We start from the raw sequence: 12909 nt of genomic DNA, 5'->3' as shown, positions 1-12909 counted from the left end.
AGCACCAAAAGAGTTTGATTGATACCTTTCGCACTCTCCTTTCCCTCCACAATCTTCAGAACAGCAGCCGTCACCTCTGCTCCGCAAATGGCCCAATGTTTCTGAAAAAAGTGGGCCGGAAAACCATCCGGGCCCGGAGCTTTTGTCGGGTACATCTGATACAACGCCTTCTTCACTTCTTCGGAATAGACAACATCAAGTCGAGCTCTCATTTCTGCAGTTACTTTTGCTGGTACCGTATCCAGTACTTCATGCATATTATTACATCCTTCCGATGTATACAACTCCTTATAGAACTGCATCATCATGGACTCGATTTCGTCAACGTCTTCAGTCACCTGTCCATCAGGTTTCAACAACATTGATATTCTGTTTTTCTTACGTCTCATCGCTGCTCTTCTCTGAAAATACTTCGTGTTCTTATCTCCATGTGTTAGCCAGTCCACCCTTGACCTCTGCTTCTCAAGAATTTCTTCTCTGTGATACAGCTCAACCAGGCTATCTGTTACTTTAATCTCCAGATGACTCGGTTGTAGTCTTCCCGGGACACTTCGCAAGACCTCAAGTTCTCTCTTCAAACATTTAATCTCTCCCTTAACGTGTCCAAAAGTATTCCTATCCCAGCTTGATAAATTTTCTCCCAAACTTCTGAGTTTTGTATGTACTTCTTGGACAGACGAACCAGCATTAAATCTCTCCCACTCGGACTGAACAAACGCTGGTAGCTCGGGGTGTCTCTCCCACATCAGCTCGTACTTGAAACTTTTAGGTGCTCGTCTTTCCACCGCCTCCAAGAGAGTCATGACGATCGGACCATGATCTGATGTAGCCGAGGTTATGTTTTCCACCTCTGCATCCGGAAAGATAGCGCTCCAGCCAGGATCAGCTACAGCTCTGTCCAACCGAACCCTGGTATACGTACCTCCCGCTACTCTTTTTTCAAACGTCCACATCCTTCCCTTGAATCCAAGATCAGCAAGACCACATATGTCCAACGCTTCCCGAAAAGAGTCCATCTGTCCTTGGGCACGCGGATTGACCCCCTCGTGCTCTGCTTGGATCAAAACCTCGTTAAAATCTCCGAGTGCCATCCATGACAGGCTCGAATTACCCGCTATGGAGCACAACGTATCCCATGTCTTGTAACGTTCCGCTACTTGGGCCTCGCCATATATGCAAGTCAATCTCCAAGGCGCCGGACCTAAGTTAGCAATAGTTGTATCAACATGATACCTCGAGTAACCAATGATTTCTAGCTTTATTGAATCATTCCAGAATATTACAATGCCTCCGCTCCTCCCCGTACTTCCAACCGCAAAAGAACTATCAAAACCAAACGACTGAGCTAAAATTTCAGCATGCTCTTTACTTATTTGAGTTTCAACAAGACATAGCACAGCCGGGGTAATTTTAGCCGTGAGTTCACGGGCTTCACGAACTGTCACGGGATTACCCAAACCACGACAGTTCCAACACAGGACATTCATTGGGACCGGCGGTCCTCCCCAGAGGAGGCCGCCACATTCATTGGATCTTCAACTTCCACCTCTTCCCCTCCCTGTCTCCTTCTCTTGACGATAGGAGCCTTCCCAGGCGTAGTAGCTGCTGCTTCTGATGTTGACGCTGTTGGTACTCCTTCAATTCGCAAAACAGAATCAGCTACCTTGCCCATAAGGTGAGGCAAGGCTTGCCCCCTAACGTTGATGGTGCCATCTTGCGCAACTTGGCGCTTGCGGATATTTCGTTCTCCTGTTCCATTGATGTCCTGACTTGTGACAACCCTCTCATCCTGTGATCTTCCTTCTGCTTCCTCACGCCAGTCCCCTCCCCATACCTCCTCCTCCACGTCTCCCACCCCGGTCTCCTCTTCCTCCCATTCTTCCCCGCACACCTCCCCTAGTTCCTCGGCCCCCAGCAAAAGGCCTAGCCGCTGGCAGCTCCATGTTCCACAGTAGACACTCCCCCCACTCATACGTCCGGGGGTCATGCACTCCATCGCCGCACTCCTCCGCTAGATGGCCCATAATACCGCATAAGAAGCAAAAGTCGGGGAGCTTTTCATAGAAAACATGATATCTCTTAAGTCCATGCAGTGTAATCGGGACAAACCTAACCAACGGTTTCTCCACATCAAGAAAGACCCTAGCTCTCAGAGTGCCGCTAGGGTTAATCATTCCTTCAGTAACTGCCACCGTGAATGGAGGGCCGCCCACTTTTGCTGCCTCCTTCTCTGCTAACTCCTTTTTGCTGTAAGACCATCTGGAAACCCTTGATCCGCGCCCATACTGGCACCTTGTTGAGCTTATACTCTGCTACATCCGTGAACCCATCCTACTTGACGATAATGACCAGAGCTCTGCGGAACAGCCATGGCCCCCCATCCATTATACGCTTCCAATCTCCAAGGCAGTGGCACTGACTAAAAATAGATTAGGTCCCTTGACGCTAAATGTCACGCCTTTTGCCGTTGCCCAAGCGTTTCTCATCTGATTCAACAGAGCGGCATGGCCAAAGGGTTCCGTAGTATGAACCCTAAAAAGCCCGAGCCATCTTACATCCTTGACCAGCTCTTCAACCTCTCCCGAGAGATCCAGATCATCCTCTTCCTCGCCATGCAGCTTCAGCCCGGCAAACTGATCTTCCAGATCTGGTTCTGGTCCGTAGCCTTCCCAATCCTCTTCAACTTCCTCCCCGAGAACTTCTTCCGCTACCTCACCCCCCCCCCTCTCCCTCCACTGCTGCGACAGGAACGCGCCTCGCCTCGTCCGCTGCCGACCCCGATCCAATCTCTGTCCTCTCCTCCTTCTCTTCCCCCTGTCTCCCCTCGCCCTGGATCGCTGTCGGTTCCGCCATGTTACACGTGCGTCAAGACCGCAGATAGGTTTACTGCCCGCCGCCGGAGAGACTCCGGTCGGCGACGGCAGGAAAATTGGTGGACTCCGGCAGTTTCGCCGGAGGAGTTTGGGTACCCTAGGCGAAACCCTAGGGGAAGACGGTATACTGTGGCCTCTGCTGGCTGCTCTGGCACGTACCATGTCCTACTAGTTAAAAGCCCAAACAGTTTAACAGCATCTCTCCTGCCACGCACAGTACTCCTATATAGGAGTAGAATAAAATCGCTTCCTGTTGCTGCGCTACAAAACAAGCACCACAACGAAAATCGGCCCATGAGAGGGGGCGCATTTTTAGACGAGAGTGTAGACAACTATTCACATATACTGTGCGAGAGACTGGTACGATTCCACAGTGGAGTACGTGAGCGCGCTGCTCCGCCTAGCTAGCTAGCTAGCTAGCCACGGTTGTCTGTCCGTGATGCCGTCGTCGTCGCCTATGCGCTCGACAGTGCTGTCCTGTCAATCAGTGCAGGCAAAATGTGTGTTCCGTATGTGAATCTTGCGCTTTACAAAATCCTGTCTGGCCCGTTCGAACAAATTTTAGGATTCCTGTCCAAAAGCTTGACCTGTCCCAACATAGAAGGAATTCTATCACCAGATTATTATTATTATTATTTTGGCCAAGGGCCATAACACAATGGTTTTACTGGATTTTTCATACTGCCTCCGTGTAGAATTAGTTGACACTGAAATGGATGTAAATATATTTAAAAAAGCAATATGTACACGAAAAATAGGGGGAGGAAGAAAATAAATAGTTATCGAATTCATGTTTTGGGCAAGCATTAAGAAACTCGGGCTGGAATTAATAGATGAGGGCAAATCTGTATTCAGAGATAAGTGTCAATTCAATTCTTGAGACAATCTGAAATTTTCCTTTTTGCCTTGTGACCCACAAGACTCAAAAGATTTCTGGTGTTTAATTCTTGAAAATTTCACCTTTTTTTGCACCTACAGATTTCAACAACCCATTATAATGACACCCATAGCAATCCGTTGATTACGATCCTGAGTGGCCAAAATAGTTTCAACAAAGATTGAAAATCCGCTCCTTTTGTCGGGTACTATAGAGAGCCAAGGTTTTTGGGGAAAATTCACTATCCCAGAAAAGATGCAAAGGTATTCATGAAAATATGCATGAAGAGGCTTCTTGTGCTCGCATGATGAACATGAATGTCCTCACTTTTCAGCTTCCTTGAGGTGCCCTTTGAATTGTTTCACCGTAAACTAATGTACTTTAGAGTTATACTAAGTGTGCGCCAATTAATTTGGATTGGAGGGAGTATTTGTTTCTCCTCTCTCGTCTCCAGTCTTTCTCTCCAAAGAAAGGTTCGTCACACTAGTCGGTTTCCCCCACCTTCGAATGCCTTCTAGCGACAACGCGGTGGGGGGAACCCTGGTTTGGGGTTGGCCATGTTTGGGTCTCCCTAATTCAGTCTAGGGCTTTGTCTAGACGTCTGACCGGCGGTTGTTAGGCGGTTGTGTAATCAACATTGATGACTAAGTTTTCTCCATCATGTCCTCGTTCCAGAGATGTTCATTGTCGTCGGTGGAGGGTGTGCGGAGCTTTGTTCATGGTCAAATCTTGGGCCCTGTTCTGTCTACATTTTCTCAAGATGGTCTTGGGCATTGCTATTCGATGAAATGGACAAGGTTTGTGTTTTCGGCCTCCAAGCTTCTTCTCCATTTGGTTATGCACGACCAACTTTAACTTTGCAAGGAAGCTAATGAGGTAAGGCCTCCCCAATTCTGTCCAGCCGGATCTGAGATGGTTGTCCAGCCCCCTTCGCCATCTTCTTCTTTGAGACGACGATCTAACACCCTGTTGTTGGCTGCTTCTTTTGGCTCCAATCGGCGACTTCCCGGCCGTCGCGTCCACAATGTTACCCTAGCTTCGATGATCCAAAAGCCACATCAAACTTTGCACACAACGCAACGACAACGAGTGCATGATGAAGACATTGTTGATATACCCCCTGGACCCATGTTTACTTTCTGCTTTTGTAAGGATGGTCATGTAAGAGTTGGGAAATTTTAACATACGGCCTTGACCTTCTAAAGAGAAGAGAGAGCATAAGTTTGCTCCTCAACTTTAGTGCAAGACCTTATTCTCTTAGTGTTAAACCATCCAAAATTAGTTTTTCAATGAATTCGATTAAAAAATCTCTACATAAACCATGAAATTCCTAGTTTGTTGTTAATATTACCATATGCTCGATTTTTTTTAGTACTCCTTTGTCTATTCCCCATTTGATTTCTTACTTATCTTGTTGTAAATTTAGTTTGCAAAGGTGCTTTAAATATAATTTTCAGTTTCATAAAATAAGTTTTAATTATCTTTCTAATTAGAAAAATGCCAAAAAATTCTTAAAAAATCTAGTTTCAAAGAAAACAAACGAAGTTTTTCCATGATTTTAGTCAAAATTTTGTGCTCGCAGCATGCCATGTGTCATGTGTGTAAAACCGACGCCATTCCATCTTCAAAATCACCTCCCACGGGGGTGAGGACAAGGGAAGGAAAGGGAAAGGAATACAAACCATAGACAGCCTTTCACTTGTCGGGCAAATAGTATTGGGATTGAAATGTTGAACTTAACTTCTTGTTGAATATTTGTTTTAAGATAGCTAACTAACCGTTCACGCCGAGCGGTTATTGAAGCTTAAATTAAAGCATCTACAGCCGAACTTTGCAAATCCGGCCCCTCAAGCGCCCGTGACGCGATCGGGCGCGTCCGCAGACAATGACCAGTCACGTCTCAAATTAGCCACTTTGCATCCGTCTCTCTCATATTTTATTCTCTAGATCCATACAAAGTATGCAAAAAAAAATCCTACGTACTACTCTAGTTACTCTTCGTCGTCGGAGATGTCCACGATGACGGTGCCGGGCACCGGCTGGACGGGCGGGTAGGAGGGGCCCGGCTCATCCTCCTCCTGCTCGAGCTCATCCATGTAGGCAAGCATCTCTGCCTCTTCCGCGGCCTGCTGCGCCTCCATCTCCTGCCGTCGACTCGACCGAAGGGAATCGAGGATGGCCTGCTGCTCCGCCTGCAGATCCCTGTCGCCAGCGTCCCCCACATCCTCCTCCTCCTCCACCTCTTCCTCCTCCGGATCCACTGCATCCGGAGGTAGCCCCACGACGATCCGGGCTTGCGCCTAGCCTGGATATGCTCAAGGAACTCGAGTCGGCGCTCTGGCGTCAGAAATGGCTCGCTCCTCACCCGGCGATGTGAGGCTATGGCCACTAGGCGGACGGGTGGAGTGGAAAGTGGCGGCGGCGGCGGACAGAAGGAGGAAAATGTGGATGGATGTCGCCGGAGAAAACTGAACATCAGAATGTTGCTGCCGGGAGTTCAATGTTTTTGCCGGCGAGAGATCAGGATCTGGCACGCGGTGCTTTGACATGTGTCATCATGCGTGCTACCTCCCATATTGCTGCTGTCCTCTGCCATTGAATGCATGAATATACATGAGCTGCAAAGCAACCTGCAGGAGTTAAATTGAGCTAGTAAACCCATGCATATACTCAACAGCCGTAGTCTAGAGATGGACATGTCATAGATGATAGATTCACAGGTAGGCATGTGTTCTAGTAACAGCTAAAGATCGAGGCAGGGTGCGCCTATTGTACTAGTACTGCTTCATTTGGTTCATTCGATGGGCATGCTTAATTAACCGTGCATGCCAGCCGGTCCAGCCAGAGGTGTTAGGTTACCGTAGAGACTCGTCCACGGAAGTGACGCTTCTCGACCAATCCGCTTTACAAGCAAGCGAGCGGCGGCCGTTAAGGCGTACTACCGTCGCCGTCGATAAGCTCGCCGTCTCGTGGCCGGCCGGGCGCGGCCGCCTTTTGCGGCGAAGCTTTGCAGCTGGGCGCCCTCTTGCGGGTGTGTCTGGCTGTCTGCTCGGGGCCGGCGCGCGTGCTCCGTCCCGCGTCAGCCTTTTGCCGCGGCCGCAGCCGACACCGCCCGGCGCACACAGCGCACGCCAAGGCCCCCCCATGCCCATGCCACCGCGCAAGCCGCCGATGTGGCTGGCTACGGCTAGTGGTGTTGACTCCGAGGCGGGGGCCAGCACCTCCATCAGCGTGCATATGCACAGCCAGCTTGCTTGCTGTACATGCAAATGCGCGGTGCAAACTGCGAGCTGACCGAGAGGGACGGAGGGAATGTCTGTTTGATTTAGATTTGGACCATCATGGCCCCTTTTGATGCCACCTGTGCTCGGTGCTCCCTTTTCTACTAATCTTGTGTTTCCCGTGCACGCCGTTTACCTGCACACTGTCACCCCATTTACCAATTCACCGGTCCACTTGCGAAATGGAACCATGATGTGTTTTGAAACTGACACGCACACTTGCTCAGCTAACCTGTTTTGCTCATCTCGCTTCCTTTCCCTTTTCCCTTTGCGACGTAAACTTTCTAGTGTTATACATGTGGCACGCGTGCGTGCCAGAGCCAGAGCAAAACACGCGTGGCCGGCCACATGCATGCACCCCGGCCGGCCCGGCCGCTAAATTCTAAACGGTCCCTTTCTGCAGAAATTGTTGCCACCTTTTGGTCTTTACATTCTGGCTGAAATCTCGCTGAGGAAAAACATCTTGGTTTTATGTTTTGCTTACAAGCTACACACGCATGCTGTCCAGTATATATCCATCGTACACACAAAAGAAATCAATCTCACTTAAAAGGTGGTGTAATAGTATATGTACATATTGCACTGCACGTTCAAAGTCCAACGTGCTCAACTGGCACGCACATATGATATAAATCTCTATCTCTATATATTGCCGGTTAAAGTGCGCCGGACCTACAAATACCAACAAGAACTGCGGAACAAAACATAACTTTCGGGCCTTAAGTGCACATGCCATTACAGAGAGTACTTGTACTTAGTGGGGTATTTGAGATATGTTAGTTTTATCGGCTCATTTAGTAATATATGCATAATCGGAGCATGCACTGGCCCGTGTTAGGGGGCAAAGCATGAGCCAGCAATTGAAAAAGTTTGCATCTTTTTTCCTTGGGTTTTGGCGATGTGCCTTGCATCCAAAGGTAGGGCTGCTAATTCCCCACTAAGCCCCACAAATGCAGGCTTTAGCTCATGATCGCATATTGTGCCGCCCAGAAAAGAAGAGAAAAAGTTTTCGGCGCAAAATGTGCTTGGAAAAGCGAGATTTCTTAAAGGCGCGTCACAAGGGATACACCAACTTAATCTGAAATGAGGCGGCATTCGATTGGTTTGACGTACATGTATACCAAAGACCGTCTTGCTGGAATTTGGCAGCATTGACCAAGATTTAGCCAGCCTTCATTTCTCGTAACCAAGATTTAGGGCCGTATGCATCGTACTGATGCAGAGGCCGGGGTATCCCCCTTTTCAAAAAAAAAAGAAGATTAGTTAAAAGAGAGTGATATCACCGGACTTAAATGAACAACATTCAGTCCTTCTGACAATAATTCCTAATTGCCAGGGGGAGCAACTGAAGCTTGCATTAGAAGTGAGCGTATACACATGATTAAGCCATCCCAAAACAGTGTGTGACATTTATGTCGACCAGGTTACTCCCCGATAAAGAAAGACTCGCAACCCATGTCATCTTTCACCCTTGACGACGGCATTTCCATGATGTTGTTGCGATGCAAAGCAGAGCTGTTCCAAGAGTTTTCTATTGACTGATCAAGCTGATCAGTTCTCGCATCGCCATCACGAAGCCACACGCGCGCAGAGAAGAAGAAGGGGGGTTCGCTTCAGGCATACTATCACAGACGAAATAATTCTCAGCGAAAAGTGCATTCTTGCTCGCGTCTAGCTAGCTCTTGCTTCAGAAGGACAGGCCGGCCGGGGAGGCGCACAAAGCTGACAATGATGCAGGATCTATGTATTAGGTTAGCAGCTGGACGAGGCAATGGATGAATGAGTGGAGCTGCGCAGTGCTTGTCCTGTACATTATGAGGATGTGAATATGCACGCTGGATCAATTAGCAGGCCCTCTGTCGTCGAAAAACCTGACTGGTTTTGCATTCGTTGAGTTGGTCTGAGGTGTTCATTCGTTGGTTGGTTGGCATTGCTAGCTTGCTGAAGCATTAAATCAAGTACTCCCTCTGTCCCATAATGTAAGACGTTTTTACATTATGGAACGGAGGGAGTAGTAGCTGGTACTGCTATCCGGAGTTAATCATATTATCCCACACAAGGGCAGGATATGCATAGGTTAATTCATGACCCTGACCACCCATACCAGCCTTTCAGTGATTTAATTTCAGTTGAATTGCTTAGCCACTCATTGCTAGCAGCCAAAAAGGTGACTATATAAGTATGTCCGACTGCGGTAGCTTACATTTCTGGACAGCTATTACATTATTAATCCTGGTAAAAAGGAGCCTTCATGTTGTCTCTAACCCTAGGGTTTAGAGTTTAGAAATGCTCTCATTAACTGAACAAGGAAAAAAGAAAAGATATACACTGTTATTTCTTCATGGCTATAGACTATATGTGCAGACTAATATCTGTATAGTCCACCCATCTTTCTCCCTTATAAATAATGACACACGATTAATATGCATCATGGACATACCTTGGTGTTGTGGCAAAAAAAGAACCTTGTCAAATTACCAATAAGTCAAAATTTAATCGCTTTATTGGAACGACGTGGCTCATTCACATCTTATTTTCATTGTTGAGGAAATCGTTAACTGGTAACTACTCGGTTGGCTGGCGGGTAAAGAATTAATAGGCTAATTAGCAGGTTAATCTATTAATCGAACGATTTATCAGTTTATTGGATAGTTGGTGACCCTACGAGCAGGGATTAATCGGCAAGTTAACTGGTTAAACAGACGAATTCTTGAACATGGCTTATTTTCTCGAATAAGTGTCCAACATTCTTCTTCTTAAGGAAATATGGAGCTCGATCCACCCATTAGAGTGGTCACTAAAAAAGTGACAAGGATGCAACGATGGTGTTTTCCCCACACCATTTGATAGGTTCGAAATGGAGCAACATTGTAAGAGTAATTTTGAATTCTTTTTTAGTAGCAGTGTCGATCTAAATAGAACTACTAAACCCTACGTGTTCACGTACGTGATCAAGGAGAGAAATGACGTAGTAGCAGCTTGGTGGTTAACTAACAAGTGCATGAGATGAGAGGTCAAATTTTCATAGGTCTCTATGATTGTTTTTTCTTGCGCACTCGTTATTACACAATCAATTTAAGATAACGAACCTATCTAGTCCTCCACGGGCACTCCTACTCGCTATCAACTTCTTTTCGGTGGCCAGCTTTTTGCTAGAGGCTAACAAAAAGGGCAGGAACACGCTGAGTAGTGGCATCAAAGTAAGAGCAGCAAAAGGCACTCCTGCCTGCCCCTTGGAGCGGTACAATACAAACATAGCCTTTCAAATCCGCTGCAAAAGAGATTTTTCAAGATCGTGGAGCCAGCAGAGTGGCCACACATTTCAGTGCTCTCCTCCTTCTCTCTCTAGTCCTTCTCTCTCTCTCTCTAGAGAGAGAGAGAGAAAGCCTAGGTAGCCAGCATAGCATGCATATGGGCATGGCCCTCTCTTTTGTCCCAAAAGCTAGCAGCTTTCTTGGCATGAGGAGGCACCAACCATCACTTCCCAATAAAATCCATCCCCCATCCTGCCTGTCTTTCATTTTCTCTTGCATTGGGGTGACAAGTGAGAGTGTTTGGCCTGCCTGGCCACACCACTCTCCCTTCGCTCCCAAGCTTGTCACACTGCCTTTATTTATGCACTCAAAAGGAGAGAGAGAGAGAGAGAGAGAGAGAGCATAGTACTTTTGGTTGCTTTTCTTTTGAGGAGGAGTATTTTTGAGGTTTGACATGCGCGGGCGCACACCATGTCCTTTTTGTGCTTTTCATACATACCCCATGCATGCATGCATACTCGCAACAACAATTTTCACTTAAAGTTGGGAGCAAAACAATGATACCTGCCCCGGCTCCTACACGTACAAGACATAGTCGTATGCTTGTCACGTCACTTTACGCACGCAATGTGTGTGTGGGTGTGGGTGCATGCAAGAACGGGACAAAACCTAACCACAACAACACCGGAGAATATATGTTACGTCTCATAATTAAAGAAAAGATGGATGAGACTAGCTATAGCCATGCATCCTCATGCAGATCCAGAATATGTCTATCTACCTATAGGACTTAGTAGGTAGGTACGTATCTCTCATAATTACAAGGCGCAAAGTCTGGCATTATGAAGGGATCCATCCTAGGGATGGCAATGGGTACCCATTACCCATGTACCCGGCGGGTAAAAACCCTATTAGGGCAAGGGTACGAGTCAGAAAAATACCCGCGGGTACACAAGTAGGAAAATTTAAAACCCATTGGGTATAGCGGGTACGTGTATGGTTTAGTATAACCCATACCCATGTACCCACAGACCCGCATATTATTTAATTAATAGGCAATAAATATTATTTAGCAACATATTAAATGATTTTTACATAAATGCCACAGCTAGCCTACAACGAAGCCACAAGCCTACATTCAGAATCCCATACGTGATACGTATCTAGTAGATGATTGATTCTAAAAAAGCATATCTAGGTGATTGATTTATGTATAGAATTGCCCCCTTCCTTATATGGCTATATCACCGTGATTGACATCCAGAATTACCTCACAGGCTCATAGCATCCAGTAGATCGATCTCATCTTCTCGCCGCCGCCTACAACCGCTAGCGCCTCCGATCGCTTGCTGCCTTGCACCACCACCTTGTTCATGTCCTCCAGAGCTCGCACATGGACGAGAACCACGAGGTTGAGCTGCAGCTCGGCGACCACCATGGCCAGGAGCATGGCACACCTACCTCGAGCGCAAGCCCAACCCTATCGTCAGATGATGCCTTACACCTCCGCGCACCAGGAAAGAATCAACGCCGACGTCAAGGTCGGCCACCTCGTGCTCCGGGGTCCAAGTAGCACCGTCACAACACTAGATCTGAGACATCCGTGAACCAGCGATGCCCTAGCCTGCTTAGCAATGGTCGATCTGCAAGGGACCTCGCGCACAAGAACACGAGCAAGGCTATTTTGGCTAGGTGAGTTTCGATTTTGTTTATGATTTTATGATAACGAGCCTTATCTTACAATTTGAATATATTTGTTGAAACTATACGCACATCTCGCTCAGCACGCAAGCGACCGATTAAGTATGGAATATTTTGTTTCCAACAATAATTACTTTTGTATGTATGTTCTGCAATATATTCATGTACATCAGTACACATTACCCTTGATTTCTGCATAGAGATGCATGATATACATGATAAATATGAAATTTTGGTGTGATGATTGAATACAAATATTTTATTTTCGCAGAAATATGTTTTTCATATATAGATGATGTGATTTATTCATGTACGTGAACATTGACTTTTGCAGTGATACAAGCACCAACATCCAAGTAGATGTTCCTTTTGAATGGGTCGATGATACATCTGCCCAAATGTATGAAGATGAAGATCGTGTTGTTATTATAAGTTGTTGTTTATGACTATGTATTGCTCAAATTGATGTGTTGCAAATCTGGGTAATTTTACCCGCGGGTACCCATTTACCCTGTCGGGTGATGGGTATGGGAAAAAGTTGTACCCATCGACGGGTATGGGTACGCGTGATGGGTAAAGTTTCGGGTGACGGGTAAGGGTATGGGGTAGCTCCACCCGTACCCAAACCCGGCGGGTGCCATCCATCCATGCTAATTATTTACACATACATGTATGCTAATGCATATACTAAACTCGTAATTACTACTTGTGTATAGATACCTTACTTTGGCGTAGATATATATAACATGATGGTGCAGGCCATGTCGTCGATGAGAGCAGACACCGCTTGGAGGCTCAACTGTGCAAGAACGTGGCAAGCACGCACGTACGAGAGAAAGTCATGCATCTATAGAGATAGATAGCTTAGGCTGGCGCTTTTCTTTTATCTCGTGCAGGGGATATCATGCACTGACTGGGGAAAG

This window comes from Triticum dicoccoides, chromosome 5A, assembly GCF_002162155.2.
Source record: "Triticum dicoccoides isolate Atlit2015 ecotype Zavitan chromosome 5A, WEW_v2.0, whole genome shotgun sequence".
Classification (NCBI taxonomy): domain Eukaryota; kingdom Viridiplantae; phylum Streptophyta; class Magnoliopsida; order Poales; family Poaceae; genus Triticum; species Triticum dicoccoides.
Note: the sequence above shows the minus strand (reverse complement) of the source record.